The sequence below is a fragment of the Lepidochelys kempii genome, chromosome 2 (genome assembly GCF_965140265.1).
Source record: "Lepidochelys kempii isolate rLepKem1 chromosome 2, rLepKem1.hap2, whole genome shotgun sequence".
NCBI lineage: Eukaryota > Metazoa > Chordata > Testudines > Cheloniidae > Lepidochelys > Lepidochelys kempii.
In genome coordinates, this window is record NC_133257.1 from 124,087,146 (window position 1) to 124,109,136 (window position 21,991).

The window sequence follows — 21,991 nt, forward strand, 5'->3', positions numbered from 1 at the left end:
TTTAAAGGCAGCGTTTTAAAGATTCTATAAGAACAATATGATGATTCTGAAGCAAAGAAATACCTGTTTTTTGTCAGGATGTGGCTAGTTATATATCAGTTTTGTAGATTAATTGTAACTTTATTCCTATCTTCCTATTCTAGCAAAATGGTTTGTCCAGTAAACTTTGAGTCTTAAATTCTGCCTTCAGCTGCTGTACACGTGCAACTCCAGATGGAAATACAAATGGAAATTGTGTGCATGTACCTGAGGACAGAATTTGGCCCTTAGGATGTAATTCAAACACTTGCAGAGTTTAAGGCCAGAAGGGACCTCTGACTCATCTCATCTAATATCCTGTCTGTCCTAGGCCATTAAATTTCACCCAGTTACTCCTGTACTGAGCCCAATAACTTGTATTTGGCTAAAGCACACCTTCTTGAAAGGCAACCAGTCTTGATCTGAAGACATCAAGAGATGGGGATTCCACCACTTCTCTTGGTAGTATTTTTCAGTCGTTAATCACCTTCACTGCTAAAAATGTATGCCTATTTTCATTTCTCTAGTTTTATATTATAGCCATTGAATATTGTTATGCCTTTCTTTGCTAGACTGAAGAGCCATTTAGTACCCAGTATTTTCTCCTGTAGAAAGTGCTTATATACAGTAATCAGATCACCTCTCAATCTTCTTTTTGATAAGCTAAACAGACTGTTCTTTAAGTTTGCTGCTGTAAGGCATTTTCTCCAGCCTTTGAATAATTTTTGTGGCTCCTTTCTGCACCCTCTCCAAATTTGATAATGCATACCTGGTCGATGATACATCAAATAGTTCCATAATCAGAGCCATATTCAGCCTCACATAGAGAACCTTGAGAGTTTTTAAAACGATGCTTCTTTCACATAATCCATCCCAGTATGACAAATATTTTATGGTGCTGATTCAGCAAGGTACTTCTGGCATCTGCTGAATGTATATGACAAGAGTTCCCAAGAGCACTTTGTCATACAAATGGGATAAAAATAGACACCAGTATAGCTGAAAAGTTCAAACTATACAAGTTCACCCCATAGTTGCACTTGTGAGCTAATCAAAGTCTATATTTTCAGATGCATGGTTTTTGTATGTACACTACCTGTGATGCATGCACAAGCAGAAATGTGTTTCTGAAAATCTGACCCCAAATTGTTGCCTCCCGTCTCCCTATTTGATAATGTCTGTTGTTTGTGGACCAATGTTAAATATATTTCAGACCAGGAGAAAGAAAACATTCTATAATTCCCAAGAGTGATAAACCAATAAAGCTAAGAAATTGGCATATGAAGGAAAGTTGGTGACCTCTGTCAGATTCTGCTGCATTTTGGCTTCTGAGAAGTGAATGAAGCTCCTTAGCACCTTCAGTTAGTAAACAAAATGCTAAAAAGTCTTTGAACAGGATCACACACACAAAAATCAAACACGCTTCATATCCAGTGCTGGAATTAGAGATATACATGGTGAGTATTCCATATCTCCACTTATGGCTGCAGGCTGAAACAAGGGCAGAGGGTGTTGGTGGCTGAGTGGTTTATACCATTACTTTGGTTATTCCATTTCAAGAAGTGATCAGATCCATGCATTTAAAAAAAAATACTAAGCAGTGACTTCCTCTAAAGGAGTTCTGGTGACTGCACAAGCCACTTGGGCTTCACTCATGGTTTGTGATGTCACCAGAACCGCCCAATGGAACTGTTGGCCCCTAATTCAAATTTGCATCTTATTTTCCATATATAAAGTGCGTGGTTGTTAGGGATTGGGACATGGGCAGTTGTGTCTAGGGGTCAGACCAAGAGTCAGTAGCCAGGTGAGAGCCGGAGTCAGGCACCAAGAATTGGAGCCCAGAGTCAGAGGCCAGAGTCAGTCAGATTGAATGGTCAACACCTGGTTACCTTGTGTGAGGCAGACAGGGCTGGGAACAAGCAGGCAAACAGGAGCTGTCACAGCCTTGGGCGAATGCTTTGAGTAGCCAGTGCTGTGCTGTTGCTGCTGATTTTAAGAGCAGGTTTGCTAATCCTCTCGGCCAATCAGGTGGCTCAAGTGGGGCCCAGCTGTGCTTGTTAGAGTGCTTGGGTGTAATGCTAGCAGGCTGACTGTGGGTCTTCATTCCTGACCATAGTACATGTAATGACAGTGTGACACGGGGAGTCACGGTTACCTTATTTCCTGGCCCCAATGACATGGCACTGGGTCCGTTTCCACTGACTCCAGTAGCCACTGGGACAGTAATGTATGATGATATTTTCCACTTCCATTGTGTGTATCGTCTGAGGATCCCAAAACACTTTATGAGCATTAGTTTAGTTACATATTTATATGATATTTCTGTTAACCCTATCAAGCAACTCTGATTCCACTGCAATTCTTAACACGCACATTCCCATTAAATATCATGAGCTTGACTCAGATCTGAAAGATTCCCATTTTTCCAGGGGTCCATCAACAAAGAGCGAGCCTGCCTGGCAAGGTCACTTATAATCCCTCCTCTGCCAGAGTTCCTGGAGCTGGCCTACCTGCCCTAGCAATTGGCACTGCAGTTTGCGAAGGTGTACATGAGGTTTGTTTGGATTCAGCCCTAGTAGCACTTTAAAGTTGCCACCAACAAGTGGAACCCTTCAGGTAGATCAGTGCTGCAAATGCTTCCTGTGCTTCCCTGAGTAAGAATCTCCCCTCCCTCCACAGGGCACAGTAACCTTTTTGGAAGGGGAGGGAGGAGAAGTTGCACACCCCCTTGCTAGCAGGATTGAATGGAGCGACCCACTATCTGTGATGTTGTGACCAACCCCACCCCAACTTTCATCTTGGTCTCTTCTTGTTTGCCTGCCACCACTCAATGGTAACATGACTCTCTCAGAGCAGGCTCCTTTTAAGCCCCTTGAATGAGACCGAGAGCCGTATGTAGGTTCCAGACTGTTTACCCTTGTGATGAAGTGGGCTATTATTCACCTTGTTATGTGAGTCTTACTGTCCTATCCTAATACTGTGTGGTACCTCAGTTTCCCTGTATATTGCACCAATTGCACCAATACCTACGTGGTGGGAATTGGGTGTGTGACTCTTGCTGAGGCCCTCAGGGCAGGTAAGGCTGTTTAGCTGTCTGGATGTAGGTGATGGCCGATACTCTTTGTAACCTGAGAACCAGGAGGGGGATGCGACCAGGTGACACTTTGCCCAGGAAGCAGCACAAAGACCAGAGGAGGAGCTACAGGCAGGTCGGAGGCCAGGCAGGGAGATCCGGGGCAGTCTGCTGTGGGGGACTGGAAGGGTAAGGAGACCAGGCTGTCTGGCCCAGGTCCCCCCAAGATGGACTTCGCTGAAAGTCACTGACTTCTGTGCTAACAAGTTCTGTTCTATGCTGTGTACCTGTTGACCAATAAACCCTTCTGCTTTACAACGCTGGCTGAGAGTCATGTCTGACTGCGGAGTTGAGGTGCAGGGCCCTCTGGCTTCTCCCACCAAGGGGAAGTGTGCAGTGTGAACAGGGATACTGAATGCTCCACTGTCAGGCCAGGAAGGTCGAAGCCAAGGAGGTTTGCCCTGGACAGCATGCCCTGAGGGGAGTCACCCAGAGTCCTGGCTGGCTTCCTACAGAGCAGTTCCAGATCATCGGACCTGTGACACCGTCACAACCCTTCAGCACCTCTCCTTAGAACCTACCGGATTGTCTTCTCTTTGAGGAGGTCTGCCTGAAATTACCTACCCAACAGTAATCTGAGCAAAAACAAGATTTCTTAAAAACAGAGAACATGGAATGAAAACAAAAAACAAAAAAAACCCCAATTTGCTTCTCCCACCTGAATTTACAGTTCTCATAACTTTCATTCTTTGAGAATATTCCATATCTCTCTCTCTCTCTCTCACCTCCAGAACTTTGGTGAGCTTGTTAGTATTGTGCAGTCTAAATAGCAACTCTCCTGTTCCCATATCTGGTTGTCAACTGACCTGTCCGTTGGTGTACATATCTAAACATCCCACTTCTTGCTGTCTGTGTGTCTTTCAGCTGTTAGCGTCCATTTAACCCATCAAGGTGAGGTTTCATTAACATTTACACAAAAGACTCTTTGATCAGGAGTCCTGCTTTGGAGGAAGGCCACAGGGCTGTTTCCTAATCACCTCTGGAAGTCCCCCACCCCCAGAAATAGCTTGGAATAAAAATAATTGTTTAATTTGTTATCTTAAAATAACGAATTATTGACAGACGCTTGATCCTCTATCACAAGTATATAATATACATTTTAGAAAATAGATATGAGAAGTGGTTAGTTTGCATATTCAGCTCCAAAATATATATAAAAAACATTGAGCTACAGGGCATCTGAAAAAGTACTATCAAAGAACTCACTTATTGCAAAATATGTACATTTTATTTGCATGTATGCAAAAACTCTGGGGAGAGTGGAAAGAAACGTAGGAGAAGGAAATATGTCTAAATCTAAACTAAAGTGTATTTCTGTACACCGATTATCGAAAGTCATGTTCTGATTGGCTGGGTGGGTCTTTCTGGTGCTGTCACATCAGTACACCCACATCCAACTGTGAAGGGCTCTAACCTTTCAAAATGATTATTATGTGATGTATAGAATTCCAGAAGTGGACACAGGGCTTTACAAAACACTTAAAAAGGCAACATAATTGCTCTAAGATGCCTTAAATTTTCATATGCGGTGTTGTTGAAGCCATGTTGATACCAGGATATTAGAGAGGCAAGATGGGTGAGGTAATATCTTTTATTGGGCCAACTTCTGTTGGTGAGAGAGAAAAGCCATTGTGCTACACAGAGCTCTTCTTCAGCTCTGGAAAACATAATCGGAGTGTCACCGCTAAATATAATATGGAACAGATTGTTTAGCATAAGTAGTTAACACGTATTTCAAGGGACCATTCAAGGTGAAGTGGCCCGTTAACACTGTTAAATTCATAACTTTGCTAGACACTAACAATCATGGATCGAATAGAGACACTGGATTTATGGCTTATTATAACGATCTATAACCCACTATCCACCCCACTATGCCTGCTCCCAGCTGCTTTTCCCTCTTCTTTTTCCCCCACTATGACTAAAGGAGTGTTAATGGACCACCTCATCTTGGATGGTCCCTTGAAATATGTGTTAACCAACTGGAAGCCTCTATAGCTTACTAATAGGCAACCTTTGATTGACTTATGAAGGGGATCTGCTGGCAAGGTGCTTTCACTGAAAGCTCCTCAATGATGGACTGAGATTCTTGCATCAGTGTTCCAAAGACTAAATGTTCTGACCTTGAAATTATGATGCAAGGTCCATGTTTTCTTAGGCTTGTTCTCAGGCTGGTGAATGAAGCAGGAGAGCTTTGGATTAAACTGTAAGCATTTTTCTTTTTTAATAAATGTCCATGTGTTAGAGGATTTGATGGGCACATTTTTAAAAACTGAAATGAATAATGTCTTGTTGCTTTATTTGTTGGCCCTTAAATGGGATTTTTGTTTGCATACATTCATCATTTCTATTTGTTATGCCCAGCTTTGGCCTCTTGAAATTTAAAACTCTGATAAAATCATATAATGACAATACTGAGAATAACCTTAACTGTAGCACTGTTTGTTGATGTTGTTGTTGTTATTACTATTAACACTCTGTAATAGAGATCTTAAGCATAGCTGTTAGGAAAGCTGTTGAGGCTATCAGTTACTATAATTCATTCAGAAAGCTCAAAAGGAGAGTCCTTACTCTCTTTCTTCCTAGATGAGGTAATATACTTAATTTTACAGACTGTGTTTAAACAGATGTATGTAGAGGTTTAGGGGTTGACTTTTAGAGGTGCTGATAAACTCCCATTGATTTTAACTGGGATTGTGTGGGTGGTTAGAATTTCTGAAAATCAGATCCTTTAAAACATTTTCTACAGATTGTATATTTGTACCCTGTTCATGATTTGACATTTTGCCTAAAAAAGGAATACCTAGCCAAGGGGTAGTTTTTGTTCTGTTTCCCTAAGCACTGCTGAAGTCTTGGGTGTATTTAAAGGTTTAGCATAGATCTGAGAACACCGTTGATATCCCACCTACACTACAAGAATGAAACATGTTGTAACCAGGTCCTTCAACATAATTGAAATTTGATTGTAGGCAGGTCATAGATCAGGAAATGGGGGGTTGTCCATGGCTGATTATCTGTTTTCCTCAAGAAGGAGGGGGCCAGAGTGAGCACAGGAATTGGAACACTAGGTTCTGTTAGCTGTGTTATTTCGTCCACTCGATTAGGGTGCTGTGCTGAACATTTAGAAAGTAGCTGGCTCCAAAATGAGCTCACAATTTCTTGTTAGAATAAAAGAGAAAATTATCATAACAATATAGTAGGCGGGTCAGGGAACCAGAGCTCTCATCTGTCACTGACTCATCCCTGTATCCTTTATCCTTGCTGCTGAACGGCTCATTAAACCGTCTATCATTGAAATCTAAAGCTAAAATAAAATTGAAAGCTAAAATAAGTTCACATATTTTGGGGATATAGGTTCCCTTTATTTACATATCAAAACTCCCATTAAAGTTGCTAGAAGTTGGTTGCATACATCAAGAGATATACATTGCTCACTTTGAATTATATGGTGTGGTGGAGACTTGAAGTTTTTTGGAGTGGCTTTTAGGATTATTGTCCTGCCTCTCTCTCCCTCATCTTCTGGTCTATTTTGTATTTCAGATGGTGCATTACTTACATACTTTTCCATGTTTACTAAACTACCCCGACTACCACAATAAAAAGCTATGTAAGATAATCAGTTACAGTGTCATAGCATCACTTTATCTGGTGTCTCTCGGGCACTCCTATTTGAAAACCTTGGTTCTCCATAGAAAGGCATGTGTGTTGATTCTCTGCATGCTCTCTTCATTCTGTCATACCTCTTCTTCCTTCTGATGGTCTCCTCCCGCCTTATTGTGCATTGTTCTTCCTCTCTAGGACAACTCTCAGGTGGGTACAAAGAGCCACTCTTCCTGGCCATATCTGTACCTTCTCTCATAGGCACCTAATTGAACAGTGCAGTAAAACACTAGCTTAAAACACTGGGAGTTTGGGGCTAGAGTCATAAAATAATGCACCAGAGAGAGGAAGGCCCAGCAGCAGCAGTAACCCGGATCAACAGCTCAGAGTACTGGGGAAGGTTCAGCAGAACAATCAGATTGATCTACCTCCCAGGAAGCACCACAAGGGAGAAGGACTGAACAGCTTTAAAAGGAGGTCAAAACTAGAAAGTCCTTCTATGCCAGAGAACAGAGGTAAATGTTGTCCTCATGTATTACTGTCTCATGCCTGGCTCTTCAGACTTACACTTCTCAAAGGCTGTACCCTAGGTGCTGAGATGAATGTTGATAACCATGGGCCATTCCCTTCATGCAGACGTTTCAAAAGTAATCAATTTGGAATGGGAGCATCATAAAAAAGCGGTCCCTTAACCAGGCAACCTCATGAACTTCCAGAAGCTCCAAACTCATAGTGAAAATGCCCCAAATTGATATGGCAGTGACAAGTGAGAAGAACAAAACAGAAATCCTCATTTGAGGGGATTTTTAACCTTAAAGACCTAGAGTGAAATCCTGGCCTAATGGATGTCAGTGACCCCAGGAAAACAGGAAGGCTGAAGAAACACTTCAAACAAGCTATGATGCCTCTGCAGGCTGTATCCTGTTATTACCTCTTACAACTGCTTTGCTAGAACAGCTCTGACATTGTGACTAGCTTAAAATATTTATTTAATGCCAGCCACAATTATAATTCAACTGTCATAACTCAATTTTCAGAGGGATAATTAAGTTGGCAAACCAAAAACAGCCATCCTAAAAAACAGCAGCAGTTAAAAGTGCTAAGGTTATCCAATATCCAAAGTACCCAGAAAAAACAATTAAAATTCTGGAGGATAAGAATTCATGATGACCTATTGGACAGGTCAGCCAAAATTGCTTCATTGGCCTTTTGTTCCTAGGATCATAAAGATTGTCAAATGTATCATGAAAACATTTTAACTTTGTCATAATTACGAAAAATAAACTCAGTTTCATCTAAAGTACTATTAAAAACAACCTCTGCTCTAGATTAAGACTTGAGAAACTTAAAACTTGAGGCTCCAAAAAACCAAGGCAAAGATCTGACATTCATTTTCCATTTGAAAAGGCCTGTCAAATTTTGGAACTAAGGTCCTACTCCTGAAAATCAGTCAATGGGACTACACATTTTTTTCAGTCGAATATAAATATTATGATGTGCTGTTTGCTTGAGATAATTGACTAGTTTTAAAAATGACGTTAGGATTTGAATGGTTTGCAAAACCAGAAAATGAATCTAAAAAATAAGATACAGTGAAATCAATACTGGCTGTTACAAGTAAAAGTGAGGTAATATTTTCTTTTAACATCCCAAGGCACAAGAGAGGGAAATACTCTAGCAAAAGCATAATAGGTATCCAGAATTTAATGTTTTAATATTCCCTTGACATAGGCATTCAAGAGAGGTTGTGGAATCCCCATCACTGAAGATTTTTAAGAACAGTTTGGACAAACACCGCTCAGCAGGATGGTCTAGTTGACTTTGTCCTGCCTCAGTGCAGGGAACTGGACTGGATAACCTCTTGAGGTGTCTTCCAGCGCTACGTTTCTCTAATTTGCCAACTCATTACAGCAACATCTGTTGTACCAAACTAAAAATACTGGGACATTCCTGGTTTCACCTGTGCTGATCGCCTGTGGAATTGGCATTAGAATATTATTTATTTGTATTACAATAGAATCTATAGGCCCCAGCTGAATTTGGGCCTCATTTTTCTAGGCACTGGCACATGGTGACAGACAGTCTGATGACGTATTTGTGTGTCTGTGTTTGCCTTCCAGCTTGCTGTTCCTGTTTTGTTTCCTGTTCGCTGATCTCAGTAGTCCTGTTCCTGTTTAAGGCTGCATGTGTGTGTGCATAGCATTGGGTGTGTGAAACTACTCAGGGCCCACTCTTACTTATCTGCTCTTCAGACTGTTGTCACGTTTAATTCAGATTATCGCTGACCTAACTGGTCCATGGTTATTACATGTTTTGATTGACAACTTACCTGTGTGCCTTGTTTTATTTCTCTTGCATTTTGGTTTGCTATTCTGGTGTTGTCAGGGTTCCCTCCCCACTCTGAACTCTAGGGTACAGATGTGGGGACCCACATGAAAGACCCCCTAAGCTTATTTCTACCAGCTTAGGTTAAAAACTCCCCAAGACACAAATTCTCCCTTGTACCTTGGATTAGGTAACACTGCCACCACCAACTGATTTAGAAAAATTCAGGGAAAGGACCGCTTGGAGTTCCTACTCCCCCGAAATGTCCTCCCAAATCCCCACACCCCCTTTCCTGGGGAGGCTTGAGAATAAACAAGAGGAACACAGACGAGGAACAAACAAGAGGAACAAAAACCTTGGGTTTTTTTAGGACACTAAAAAAAAAAACCCCAATCAGATTCTAAAAGAAACAGAACTTTATAATAAAGAAAAAAGGTAAAAGAAGCACCTCTGTAAAATTAGAATGGAAGATAATCTTACAGGGCAATCAGATTCAAAAACACAGAGGATTTCCCTCTGGGCCAAACTTTAAAGTTAGAAAAAGAAAACCAGGAATACACCTTCCTCTCAGCACAGAGAAAATCACAAGCCAAAACAAAAATAAACTAAGTCATTTCCTTGTTAGTACTTACTAATTGTAATGGAGTTGCATTGCTTGCTTCCTTGATCTGTGTCTGGCAAGTACACAGAACAGACAGAGCAAAACCTTCTTTTTCTCCTCCCCCTCATCCCCCAATTTGAAAGTATCTTGTCCCTTTATTGGTCCTTTTGGTCAGGTGCCAGCCAGGTTACCTGAGCTTCTTAACCTTTTACAGGTAAAAGAATTTTGTGCCTCTGGCCAGGAGGGATTTTATAGTATGGTATACAGGAAGGTTGTTACCCCTCCCCTTTATATTTTTGACAGGAGTGCTTCAGAGCGTAACAGAGTCCTTGCCCCCTAAATAATTTACAGCCAAAATAGATGAAGGGAAGGAGAAAGAGAAGCACATAAAGGGGCAGTGACTTACCCAAAGTTGCAGAACAGTTCAGTGCTCAAACTGGGAACAGAGCCGAGGTCTGTCCAGTCCCAACTAAGTATCCGAGTCATTACACCATGCTGCTGTTTACAACATCTGACTTTGTAATGAATCATTAATTCTTTTCAGCACAGTTGTATCTATTTTAAATGTCATTGACTGTCTGCTAGAATATGGTTTTATACAATCCCTTCTATGTTAATGCCTACCCAAAAGTAATTAAAAATGCAATGAGGGAATAAGCAAATGTAACCCACTGGTGTGTGTGCCCACTCCCACTCTGTACCCAAGCTGGTACAACCCCAGTTAGAGAACCTTGGCTCTTTAACACATATAGAAGCTCATGCTCTGGAGATTCCCTGGTTCAGTCCCAAGTGTGATGGCCAAAATGGTGGCTGTGAGACACAACTAGTAAAAATTCTTATTATATATTAAAGTATTACAGCAGCACATGGAGGCCCCTATTGTGCTAGATATTGTACGTACATACACATGACGAGACAGTCTGTGCCCTGAAGAGCTTACAGTCTGAGGCTCTGATCTGTGTCACACAGACTAGTCTCCTGAGGACTGAAATACTTTAGTCTGACTGAAGTCTTTGAGCTTAATATAGCTGTAGCTGGGTGAAAATTAATGGCCTGTGATAAACTGGTCAGACTTGATAATCTAAAGGGCACTTCTGGCCTCTATGAAATACAGAGCCCCATTGAAGTAATGTTGCTTCGTGCACATGCAGCAATTCTCCAGCACAGGTTACAATGCAGAGTTAGAGCCAAAATAACTATTTGCTTAATGCTAGCTCACACACAGCCAAGGGATGCACCTCAGTAAACTTGAAGGCAGGAAGTGTTGCCTAGGGCTCTGGAGCTATTATTTCTTTGAAAGGAAGCTGGCTGGGACATGTTTTCCTTCCTCCTGGGCAGCCATCATAGTTGGGCAGAAGGGGGGTCTTATATTAACATGTAATCTAAAGAGAAAATACCATCTCCTCTTCTTAGGGGAGCATGGGCTCATTCCTGTGAGATGGTGTGTGCCCTTTGCACCCACTGATTTTAATGAGAGTTGAATGTCCTTAGTTCCTTGTAAAACTGAGCCCTATAAGCACTGGATGTTTGAACCCAGCTCCTGGTGAGGAACTTGAATCCCTAACCTTCTTGCTTCCAAGAACAGGAAGACAGGTTGTTTCCTGAAATGATTTATGATCAGCCCACCAACAGAGAGGGTAAGGGAGACCAGCAACTACTGATGTCTGCCCTTGACTGACAGGAACTGATGAGACCACAAGGAAAGGGCAAGAAAGGAGCCCAAAGCCTCAATCCCTTCAAATAATAGCAATCAGGGAGGAGGGGGAAGGGAGAATGCCCCTTCCCACACATGTACACACTGACTTTTTAACTCTAGGCAGCATGTGGTGGGAATGCACATACTATTGTTACTGTATTTTATTTAGATTATGGTAGTGCCCAAAGGCCACAATCAGGATCCCCATGGTTCCAAGCACTGTATAAGAACATCCATACTGGGTCAGACCAATGGTCCATCTAGCCCAGATGCTTCCAAGGGGATGAACAGAACAGGGCAATTACTGAGTGCTCACAGTTTAAGGGCTCCGTCCTGTGAGGTGCTGAGCACCCTTAATTCCAGCGCCTGTCAGGATGAAAAATAGACAAAAGAGGGGTGGGGAATACAACCTACAAGCAAAAAGAACAGCTCAATGGCTGCCACACATCTTGTTGGTTCCATGTTGATTTGTAGATTCATAACCTCATGCCTGACTGCCATGTTTTTTCTTACCCGCCTGTTTTTGTTTGTTTGTGTTTGTTGATGTATATAGAAAGGTTTAGGAGGGACGGGAGTGAAAAGGCCCAGAGAGACATCTACATGAATTCTTCACCTCCTGGGCAGCTGCGCCGTTTGTGGCAGCAGAACTGGTTTGTTTGTTTCATTTAATGATAGTGATCTTTGTGTTGAATAGGTTGGCCTGTTGCAAGCTAAGATATGTGGCCTTTTGTGTCTTTAGTTGCTGGGAAGGTTGAGGATTTTTTTTGCAACATCAGGTCCTGAGAGAGAAGCTTTTGATGACCCAACTGCCCTTATAACTCATTTGCCCTTTTTGATAGGCAAAAGGTAGACAAAATAGCTTTTAACTCAATCCTTAAGATTTAGTCTTTTGTTAGATATGGCTAAACTTAAAGAAAATGTTAGTAATAAATGGTTTCTTATTGCAAAGAATATTTTAAGATTTTTAAAAGCCCCACTTTTAAAAAATGTATTAATTACTGTGCAAGCTTTGCTAAATTCTTGAGACTATTTGAGTATTTGATTAGTATTAGATTTTAAAGTCTTTTTGCCTTTTGGAAACTAAACTATTCCTGTTTTCAATAAATAAACAGTTTTTGAAAAATATTTGGATTTACTGGATATTTTTGTCTCCCATAGCTGAATTATCTCCCATAGCAAAATATTAAGTGGAAAAAATGTACACACTTCTGCCTCTGTGAGAGAAATCAGTTTGCCTGTATGAACTTATGACTCATTTTGCTAACATATAAAGTGCCCAGAAATCTTGGTTTAAAAAATACCAAGCTGTTCTGTATGGAGAAGTCCTTGAATCCACTCAGGCTTCCACACTGGCCAAGAGGCCTCCACTCTGGGATAATTTTGCAGAGGATCTAGAAAGATCTTTGTTTGGCTTTCAGATCCCAGATGATGGGCCTGATCCTGCAAACACTCATGCATGTGCTTAACTAAGCATGTGAACAGTCCCATTGACTTCCATGAAAAGTTAGGCATGTACTTAAGCATCTGCAAGATCAGGGCCATTGTCTGGGATTTAAAAGTCAAGCTGGCTTCTTTCTGGCTCACACGTCATCTTCAGTATCAAGGATTTTGCAGGCAAATGCCACCCTCAATTACACCAGTGAGCTGTGCAGATGTAATTGAGGACATAATTGGAAGACACGGGGATTGTACAGGTGCCCCTGCAAATGGAACTTAGTTAACAGTTCTGTAAAGGTGCAAGCCAGAAAAGTGTCCAATTAACTCTCCCACAGCTGTGTTGACTCTGCAAGGCTGGAAGAGTAGTAAAAAGTAGTAAAATCTTACATTTTTCCCTAAATTAAGAAGCTTCTGACTTCACACAGGGAGGGGATCCGCTGAGTAGAAAGGTGCTAATTTTACGGTTGCTTTTCACAGCAGAGTTACACTTTAAGAGCCAAAGCTGACGAGAACAAATCATTCTGTGATTCTAAGAGCATAGCCAATATAATGGAAAATAGGTTACAATGATAAATTATGCAAGTAAGATAAAATTACTTTAGCTCAGACTTATGGGCCTGATCTTCAGATGGTGCCAATTGGCATAGCTCCATTGCCCTCAATGAAGCAGTGCTGATTTACACCAGCTGAGGGTCTGGCTCTTAAGCATTAAATATCACTGACAACATGTATACCCATGTGAAAAAAACAACCACCACCTGTGGCATACATTTCATGTCTGATATCCTGGGTGACAGTTTCTGGTGTTTTTTAACTGTAATATAGTAAGGTCTTTTGGGCTGTGTGGTGCTGTTTCAAAAGCAATTGAGGTGAGATTATATCTTAGTCTTTTCAAGGTCACTGATATGGGCTCTTTTGCAGGTAGGCACAAACCTACCATCTGTCATTGACACATGCAAAATGTTAGCTAACCCAGAGATCTGGATGCTAACCCGAGAGTGGGAGACCCAGGTTCAATTCCTGCTCCCCCACACTGCTTCCTTTGTGAGTTTGGGAAACCCGCTTAGTCTCTTTGGCCCAGATCGTCAACGGTTTTTAGGCATCTAACTCCCATTGATTTTCAATGGAAGTTAGGAGCATAAATACCTCTGAGGTAAAGTGGAGATACTAGCACTTTTCTACCTCAGTGTTGTTGTGAGGATAATAAATACTTGGCAGATTGCAAGGTGCTTGGGCACCACATAAGAACCTAAAACACAGTCTGTAATGCAGTCTGTATTAGCAATTCACTGCATTGACTATATGTTAAAAGATCCAAACTGCAGAATACATAATTCTATGGCCCAGATCCTCAGTGGTATTTAGGTGCCTAACTCCCATGAGGATCTGGGCCTAAATTACTAAAACATAAACAGAAATATAGGTCCTGATTCAAAGCCCATTAAAATCATTGGTGGTCTTTCTATTAACTATAATGGGCTTTTGTCATAAAAATAAAGGGAAGGGTTACCACCTGTCTGTATACAGTACTATAAAATCTCTCCTGGCCAGAGGCACAAAAACCTCTTACCTGTAAAGGGTTAAGAAGCTCAAGTAACCTGGCTGGCTCCTGACCAAAAAGACCAATAAGGGGACAAGATACTTTCAAATTCGGTGAGGCAGGGGGATAGGCTTTGTCTGTTCCATGTGGCTTTTGCTGGAGACAGAACAAGAAAGCAAACGCTCCAACTCCTTAGTAAGTATTTAGCAAGGAAATGCGTTAGATTATCTTTTGTTTTGGCTTGTGATTTTCTCTGTGCTGAGAGGAAGGTGTATTCCTGGTTTTTCTTTTTGTAACTTTAAGGTTTTGCCTAGAGGGAAATTCTCTGTGTTTTGAATCTAATTGCCCTCTGAAATTATCTCCCATTCTAATTTCACAGAGGTGCTTCTGTTACCTTTTTTCATTCTAATAAAGTTCTGGTTTTTTTAAGAATCTGGTCTGTGCTCATCTTGTTTATTCTCAAGCCTCCCCAGGAAAGGGGCTGTAGAGCTTGGGGGGATATTTTGGGGAATAGGACTCCAAGTGGTCCTTTCCCTGATTCTTTGTTAAATCACTTGGTGGTGGCAGTGTTTACCTAATCCAAGGCACAAGGGAGAATTTGTGCCTTGGGGAAGTTTTAACCTAAGCTGGTAGAAATAAACTTAGGGAGTCTTTCATGCTTGTCCCCACATCTGTACCCTAAAGTTCAGAGTGGGGAGGGAACCCTGACAGCTTTGGATCAGGCCCACAGTCATTCTCTGGACTGAAACCCTTGGATTAGAATAAACAGCACTTTTATAAGTCGATTTACAGTTCAGCAAAACATAATAGAAAATCTCCTTGATTAAAAAAAAAATCTGATGACAAAATATATATTCTATCGATGAAACCATTCTAAATTTAGTAAAACAGGGCCTTTTAAATTTTTTAGAAAACAGCTTGTGGCAGATGATTAATCTATAACAGAAAATGGCCCTTATCGTGCAGACGAAGAAACATGTGAGTAACTTTATCCAGTTTGATAATGAGGAGTATTCACTTGCAGAAGTGTTTGCAGGATTGCGTCTGAAGTGTTTCAATAATACGAAATGCTTGGACCTTTTTTTAACCTCTTAAATAACCTTGTAGTTATTCCTGACTTTTTGTCTGGGTCTCCTCCCTGAAGCAGTACTCTAGCTGCACATAATAAATGGCCAGTCCTTCTTCCTACTATTTTTTTAAAAACAAATTAACATTGCAAATATGCAAAGCAAATATATCCCAAAGTGTTATTAGTTCATTTAATAATTGTGTAGCCCAATCTAATTCCAAAACAATTACTGCAATGTAATGAAACGCACAAACAAACCTTGTCAACACAAGACAGAGGCAGGACAAACCCCATGTGGATGGACAACCACCGCCATTATACAGCTGTGAAATGCCTAGCAATGAAGGAGAGCAAGCTTTGGTGGAAAAAAAAAAGAAAAACAGTTTGTGGAGGGGTAGAGAAGAGCATATAGAGGATGGCCTCAACCCTGCAGTTCAGAGCAACTGGGCACACTGCTGCACCTTTGTAGAGCCACTTTGAAGATAAGAGTCTCTATGCAGAAGCAGCTGTGTTAGTACATACATGGTGGTTCAGGATTGGGGCCTAACATTCACTAATTTTTCTGCAAAACTTTTAGATCTTCAGAACAATGCACACTTTCTGATGTTGACATTAGTTACTTTGTAAAAAATAGTTGAGGGGATATTCTAACAAATAGATGAAAAGCCTAAAACCATAAAGAACCGATCCTTCTGAGCGTTCAAATAAAAATTGTGTATAATGTGTGTGTGGGTTGCCTGATTTTGATATACCTGATTCCAGCTCTCAGCCTACTACGATACTGCCCTATGTGGGAATTTACGAAGCCCTGGTCTACACTACAGGGTTAGGTCAAATTTAGTCGCGTTAGGTCAATTTTAAAATGACTGCGTCTACGCAACCAACCCTGTTCCGTCGACCTAAAGGGCTCTGAAAATTGACTTCTGTACTCCTCCCTGGCGAGGGGAGTAGCGCCAAAATTGACCTTGCTGGGTCGATTTTGGGGTAGTGCAGATGCAATTCGAAGGTATTGGCCTCCAGGAGCTATCCCAGAGTGCTCCAATGTGACTGCTCTGGACAGCACTTTGAACTCTGATGCACTAGCCAGGTACACAGTAAAAGTTCTGGGAAATTTTGAATTTCATTTCCTGTTTGGTCAGCGTGGCGAGCTCAGCAGCACAGGTGACCATGCAAACGAATCACAAATGAGCTCCAGCATGGACCAAAAGGGAGACACTGAATCTGATTGCTGTATGGGGAGAAGAATCTGTGCAGGCCGAACGCCAATCAAAAAGAAGAAATGCTAATATACATGCTAAAATTGCACAGGGCATGATGGAGAGAGGCAACAACAGGGACACACAGCAGTGCCACGTGAAAGTTAAGGAGCTGAGGCAAGCCTACCAAAAGACAAAGGAGGCAAACGGTCACTCTGGGTCAGAGCCCCAGACATGCCGCTTCTATGATCAGCTGCATGGCATTCTAGGGGGGACCCTACCCCTACCCCACCACTCTCCGTGGACATCTGCAAGGGGGGAGTCTCACGCAACAGGGAGGAGGATTTTGTGGATGAGGAAGTGGAGGAGGAGGAAGAGAAGGAGATTGCGCAGCAGGCAAGCAGTGAATCCATTCTCCCCAGCAGCCAGGGCGGGATCCCCGACTCTGAAGCCAGAGAAGGCAGCTCTGGTGAGTGCACATTTGTAACTACAGTACAAGGTTTAAAAGCAATAGTGTTTGATATTTGATTTGCCCTGAAGACTTGGGATGCATTCGCGGCCAGTACAGCTACTGGAAAAGTCTATTAATGTTTCTGGGGGTGGAGCTGGAATACTCCAGGGACATCTCCATGAAGCTCTCCTGGAGGTACTCTGAAAGCCTTTGCCTTATTTCGTTCTGTATGGTAGGACACTTTCCCACGCCAAGCCAGTAGCAAGTAGTCTGGAATCATTGCAGCACAAAGCATGGCAGCGAATGGTCCTGGGTTTTGGTCACACTCAAGCACATTCGGTCTTTATCTTTCTGCGTTAGCCTCTGGAGAGTGATATCATTCATGGTCACCTGGTTGAAATAGGGGAATTTTTGTAAGGGAACAGTAAAAGGACCCCGTTCATGCTGGGTTGTTTGCGCTTGGCTAAAAGGGATCATCCCAGAGAATAGCCATGTGGTGGGGTGGGGGGAGGTGTGTGCTGCACATTCACCCCAAAACCGCAGCCCCTCCTTTTAAATGTGAAACCCAACCAGCATTGCTTGCTATGGGAAAGGAGGGCGCTGCAGTTTGAAACCATTCCCACATGTTATGAAGGCGGAAGAAGCCAACCCCACATACCAAAAGGCTTACCATGGCTGCCTGGAAACCAAATTCTGTTGCCCAGCCATGTGTGATGTGTCACCATACCAGCAGGCACTCAATATAAAAGGCAAAATGCGACCTTGTACCTAAAGCACATGTGCTGTCTGCTGTGAATTGCTTGATTCACTGTGAAAGAATCTCCCTTTTGTTCTCAGCAATGTATCATCTTAAATTTTACTCTCCCTTTTTATCTTCCCCCAGGTGCAAATGTTTTTATGCTCCCCATATCATCTCTGTCCCTGAGGTTATTGCAGATTAGCAGATTAGAAGGCGGAAAAAAAAAACGCACTCGTGATGACGTTTTCCAAGTTCATGCAGTCCTCCCGCACTGATAGGGCATAGCTTAATGCATGGAGGCATTCAATGGCAGGAGGCCAGGAAAGCATTAAGTGAGTGCAAAGAGCAGAGGCAGCAGGTGATGCTGAGGCTAATCGGGGCGCAAACAGACATGATGAAGTGTCTGTTGGAGCTGCAGGAAAGCCAACAAGAGCACAGACTCCTGCTGCATCCATTGTATAGCCGCCTGCCCTCCTCCCCAAGTTCCATATCCTCCTCACCCAGACGCCCAAGAACGTAGCAGGGGAGGCTCCGGGCACCCAGCCACTCAACTCCACAGGATAGCCCAAGCAACAGAAGGCTGTCATTCAAACTGTTTTGATTTGTAGTGTGGCTACAGTAAGCAATGTGGCCTTGTCCTTCCCTCCTCCCGCACCCCACCCCACCAGGGGTACCTTGTCAGTTATCTCACTTTTTTTTTTAAATTAATAAAGAAAGAATGCATGGTTTCAGAACAATAGTTACTTTATTTCTTTTGCCAGCTGTGATCAAAGGGGGAAGGGTGGTTGGCTTACAGGGAATTAAAATCAACAAAGGGGGCAGGTTTTTAGCAAGGAGAAACACACACAGCTGTCATACTGTAACCTGGCCAGTCATGAAACTGGTTTTCAAAGCCTCTCTGATGCACACCCTTGCTGTGCTCTTTTAATTGCTCTGGTGTCTGGCTGCTCAAAATTGGCCACCAGGCAATTTGCCTTAACCTTCCACCCCTCCATAAATGTCTCACCCTTCCTCATACAGATATTATGGAGCACACAGCAAGCAGCAATAACAATGGGAATGTTGGTTGCGCTGAGGTCTAACCTAGTCAGCAAACAGCACGAGCAAGCTTTTAAACGTCCAAAAGCACATTCTACCACCATTCTGCACTTGCTCAGCCTATAGTTGAACTGCTCCTTACTACTGTCCAGGCTGCCTGTGTATGGCTTCAGGAGCCATGGGAGCAAGGATAAGTGCAGAGTCCTGCACTTAGGACGGAAGAATCCCATGCACCGCTACAGACTAGGGACCGAATGGCTAGGCAGCAGTTCTGCGGAAAAGGACCTAGGGGTGACAGTGGACGAGAAGCTGGATATGAGTCAGCAGTGTGCCCTTGTTGCCAAGAAGGCCAATGGCATTTTGGGATGTATATGTAGGGGTATTGCCAGCAGAACGAAGGACGTGATCGTTCCCCTCTATTCAACATTGGTGAGGCCTCATCTGGAGTACTGTGTCCAGTTTTTGGCCCCACACTACAAGAAGGATGTGGATAAATTGGAGAGAGTCCAGCGAAGGGCAACAAAAATGATTAGGGGTCTAGAACACATGACTTATGAGGAGAGGCTGAGGGAGCTGGGATTGTTTAGCCTGCAGAAGAGAAGAATGAGGGGGGATTTGATAGCTGCTTTCAACTACCTGAAAGGGGGTTCCAAAGAGGATGGCTCTAGACTGTTCTCAATGGTAGCAGATGACAGAACGAGGAGTAATGGTCTCAAGTTGCAGTGGGGGAGGTTTAGATTGGATATTAGGAAAAACTTTTTCACTAAGAGGGTGGTGAAACACTGGAATGCGTTACCTAGGGAGGTGGTAGAATCTCCTTCCTTAGAGGTTTTTAAGGTCAGGCTTGACAAAGCCCTGGCTGGGATGATTTAACTGGGAATTGGTCCTGCTTCGAGCAGGGGGTTGGACTAGATGACCTTTTGTGGTCCCTTCCAACCCTGATATTCTATGATTCTAAGGGGTGGGCTGAGTCCCCTAAGGATAACAACATCCCCAATGGTAATTTTCTGGTCTGGGAAGTAAGTCCCTTCTTGCAACTGCTTGAACAGACCTGAGTTCCTAAGGATGTGAGCATCATGCACCTTTCCCAGCCATCCCACGTTAATGTCGGTGAAACGTCCCTTGTGATCCACCAGTGCTTGGAGTACCATTGAGAAGTACCCCTTGCGGTTTATATACTGGTTGGCAAGGTGGTCTGGTGCCAAGATAGGGATATGTGTTCCGTCTATCACCCCACCACAGTTGGGAACCCCATTGCAGCAAAGCCATCCAGTATGATCTGCACATTTCCCAGAGTCAGTACCCTTGATAGCAGAACGTCAGTGATTGAATTGGCTACTTGCAGCACAGCAGCCCCCACAGTAGGTTTGCCCACTCCAAATTGATTCCTGACTGACTGGTAGCAGTCAGGCATTGCAAGCTTCCACAGGGCTACTGCCACTCGCTTCTCAACTGTCAGGGCAGCTCTGATCTTGGTATTCCTGTGCTTCAGGGCAGGAGAAAGCAACTCACAAAGTTCAAGGAAAGTGGCCTTATGCATGCGAAAGTTTCACAACCACTGTGAATCATCCCATACCTGTAACACTATGTGGTCCCACCAGTCTGTGCTTGTTTGCCAGGCCCAGAATCGGCATTCCACTGTATTAACCAGCCCCACTGCTGCCATGATGTCCCAATTGCCACAGCCTGTGCTTTCAGGAACATCTCTGTCCATGTACTCATCACAATCGTCCTCGTGATGGCGTCTCTTAGCCTGGTTTTGCACATACTCCAGGATAATGCATGAGGTGTTTACAATGCTCAGAACAGCAGTGGTGAGCTGAGCAGGCTCCATGCTTGCCATGGTATGGCGCCTGCATGGGTAACCCAGGAAAAAAGGCAAGAAACGATTGTCTGCCATTGCTTTCATGGCGGAAAGGAGGGAGTGAGAGAGGGAGGGAGGGGTGACTGATCACATGTACCCAAAACCACCCTCAACAATGTTTTTGCCCCATCAGGCATTGGGAGCTTAACCCAGAATTTCAATGGGCAGCGGAAACTGCGGGAACTGTGGGATAGCTACCCACAGTGCACTGCTCCGTAAGTCGATGCTAGCCACAGTATTGAGGACATGCTCCACCAACTTAATGTGCTTAGTGGGGACATATACAATCGACTGTATAAAATCGATTTCTAAAAATCAACTTCTATAAAATCGACCTAATATTGTATTGTAGACATACCCGAAGAGTGGCTCAAATCAGAGCTTGGAGACGCAGAGATCAAAATCTTTATGCAGTTCCTGGATGTGGAAGTGGTTGCTTATTTATTTAGCAATATAAATATACAAAGTACTTTTCAAAATAAATAGCTTCAGAGTCCCTGCCCTGAAGACTTTACAAAATAAGGCACTGATCCTGCAAACATTTAGGCTTAATTGCGTGCATTAGAAGTAGTCCCATTGTCTTCAATGGGCCTACCATGTGAGTAAAGTTAAGCATGTGCAAGACTGCCACCCAACCCTTCAGAAATCAGGAGTTAGACCCCTCAAAATCCTGATATTAGCCCCCAAACTATAAGATTTTAAAAACAAATTAAATAATGTTTTGGATCAGTCTTCTGATTTTTTGAAACCCCCCTGTTATGTGTGATAATTAGTGTCATAACTGTATAGGTGAAATAGGATTTTGGCTACAATATGTCTACATCAATTCATTTTGTTACCCTGTCTCCATATCAACTCTGCCTTCCTTTCTCCCTCCCCACCTCCGCCCCGACTTCCCCACTCTTTGGTTGCCCAGAGCATCTCTGCTCCTCCTCCAGCTCTGGAAGTTCTTCACTCCCCTCCACAAAAAGCATCTTTAGGGGATTCTCTTCTCTCCCTTCCCAGGGCTGCTTTTCTAGGAATGGGCGGACAAGGAAATTGATCCACTCTTCACAAGAGGGGAGTGGGAAAGGGGCCAGAGCTGCCCTGAGCATACAGTTTGTTTAGCATAAGTAGTTAATCTGTTCCATCTTGCATTTAGCAGGGATACTGGAAGTTCCTTTCCCAGACCTGAAGAAGAGCTCTGTGTGGCTTGGAAACTTGTTTCTCTCATGAAGAGAAGTTGGTCCAATAAAAGATATTACTTCTCCCACCTTGACTCTTTAAAAAAGTGATTTACAATAT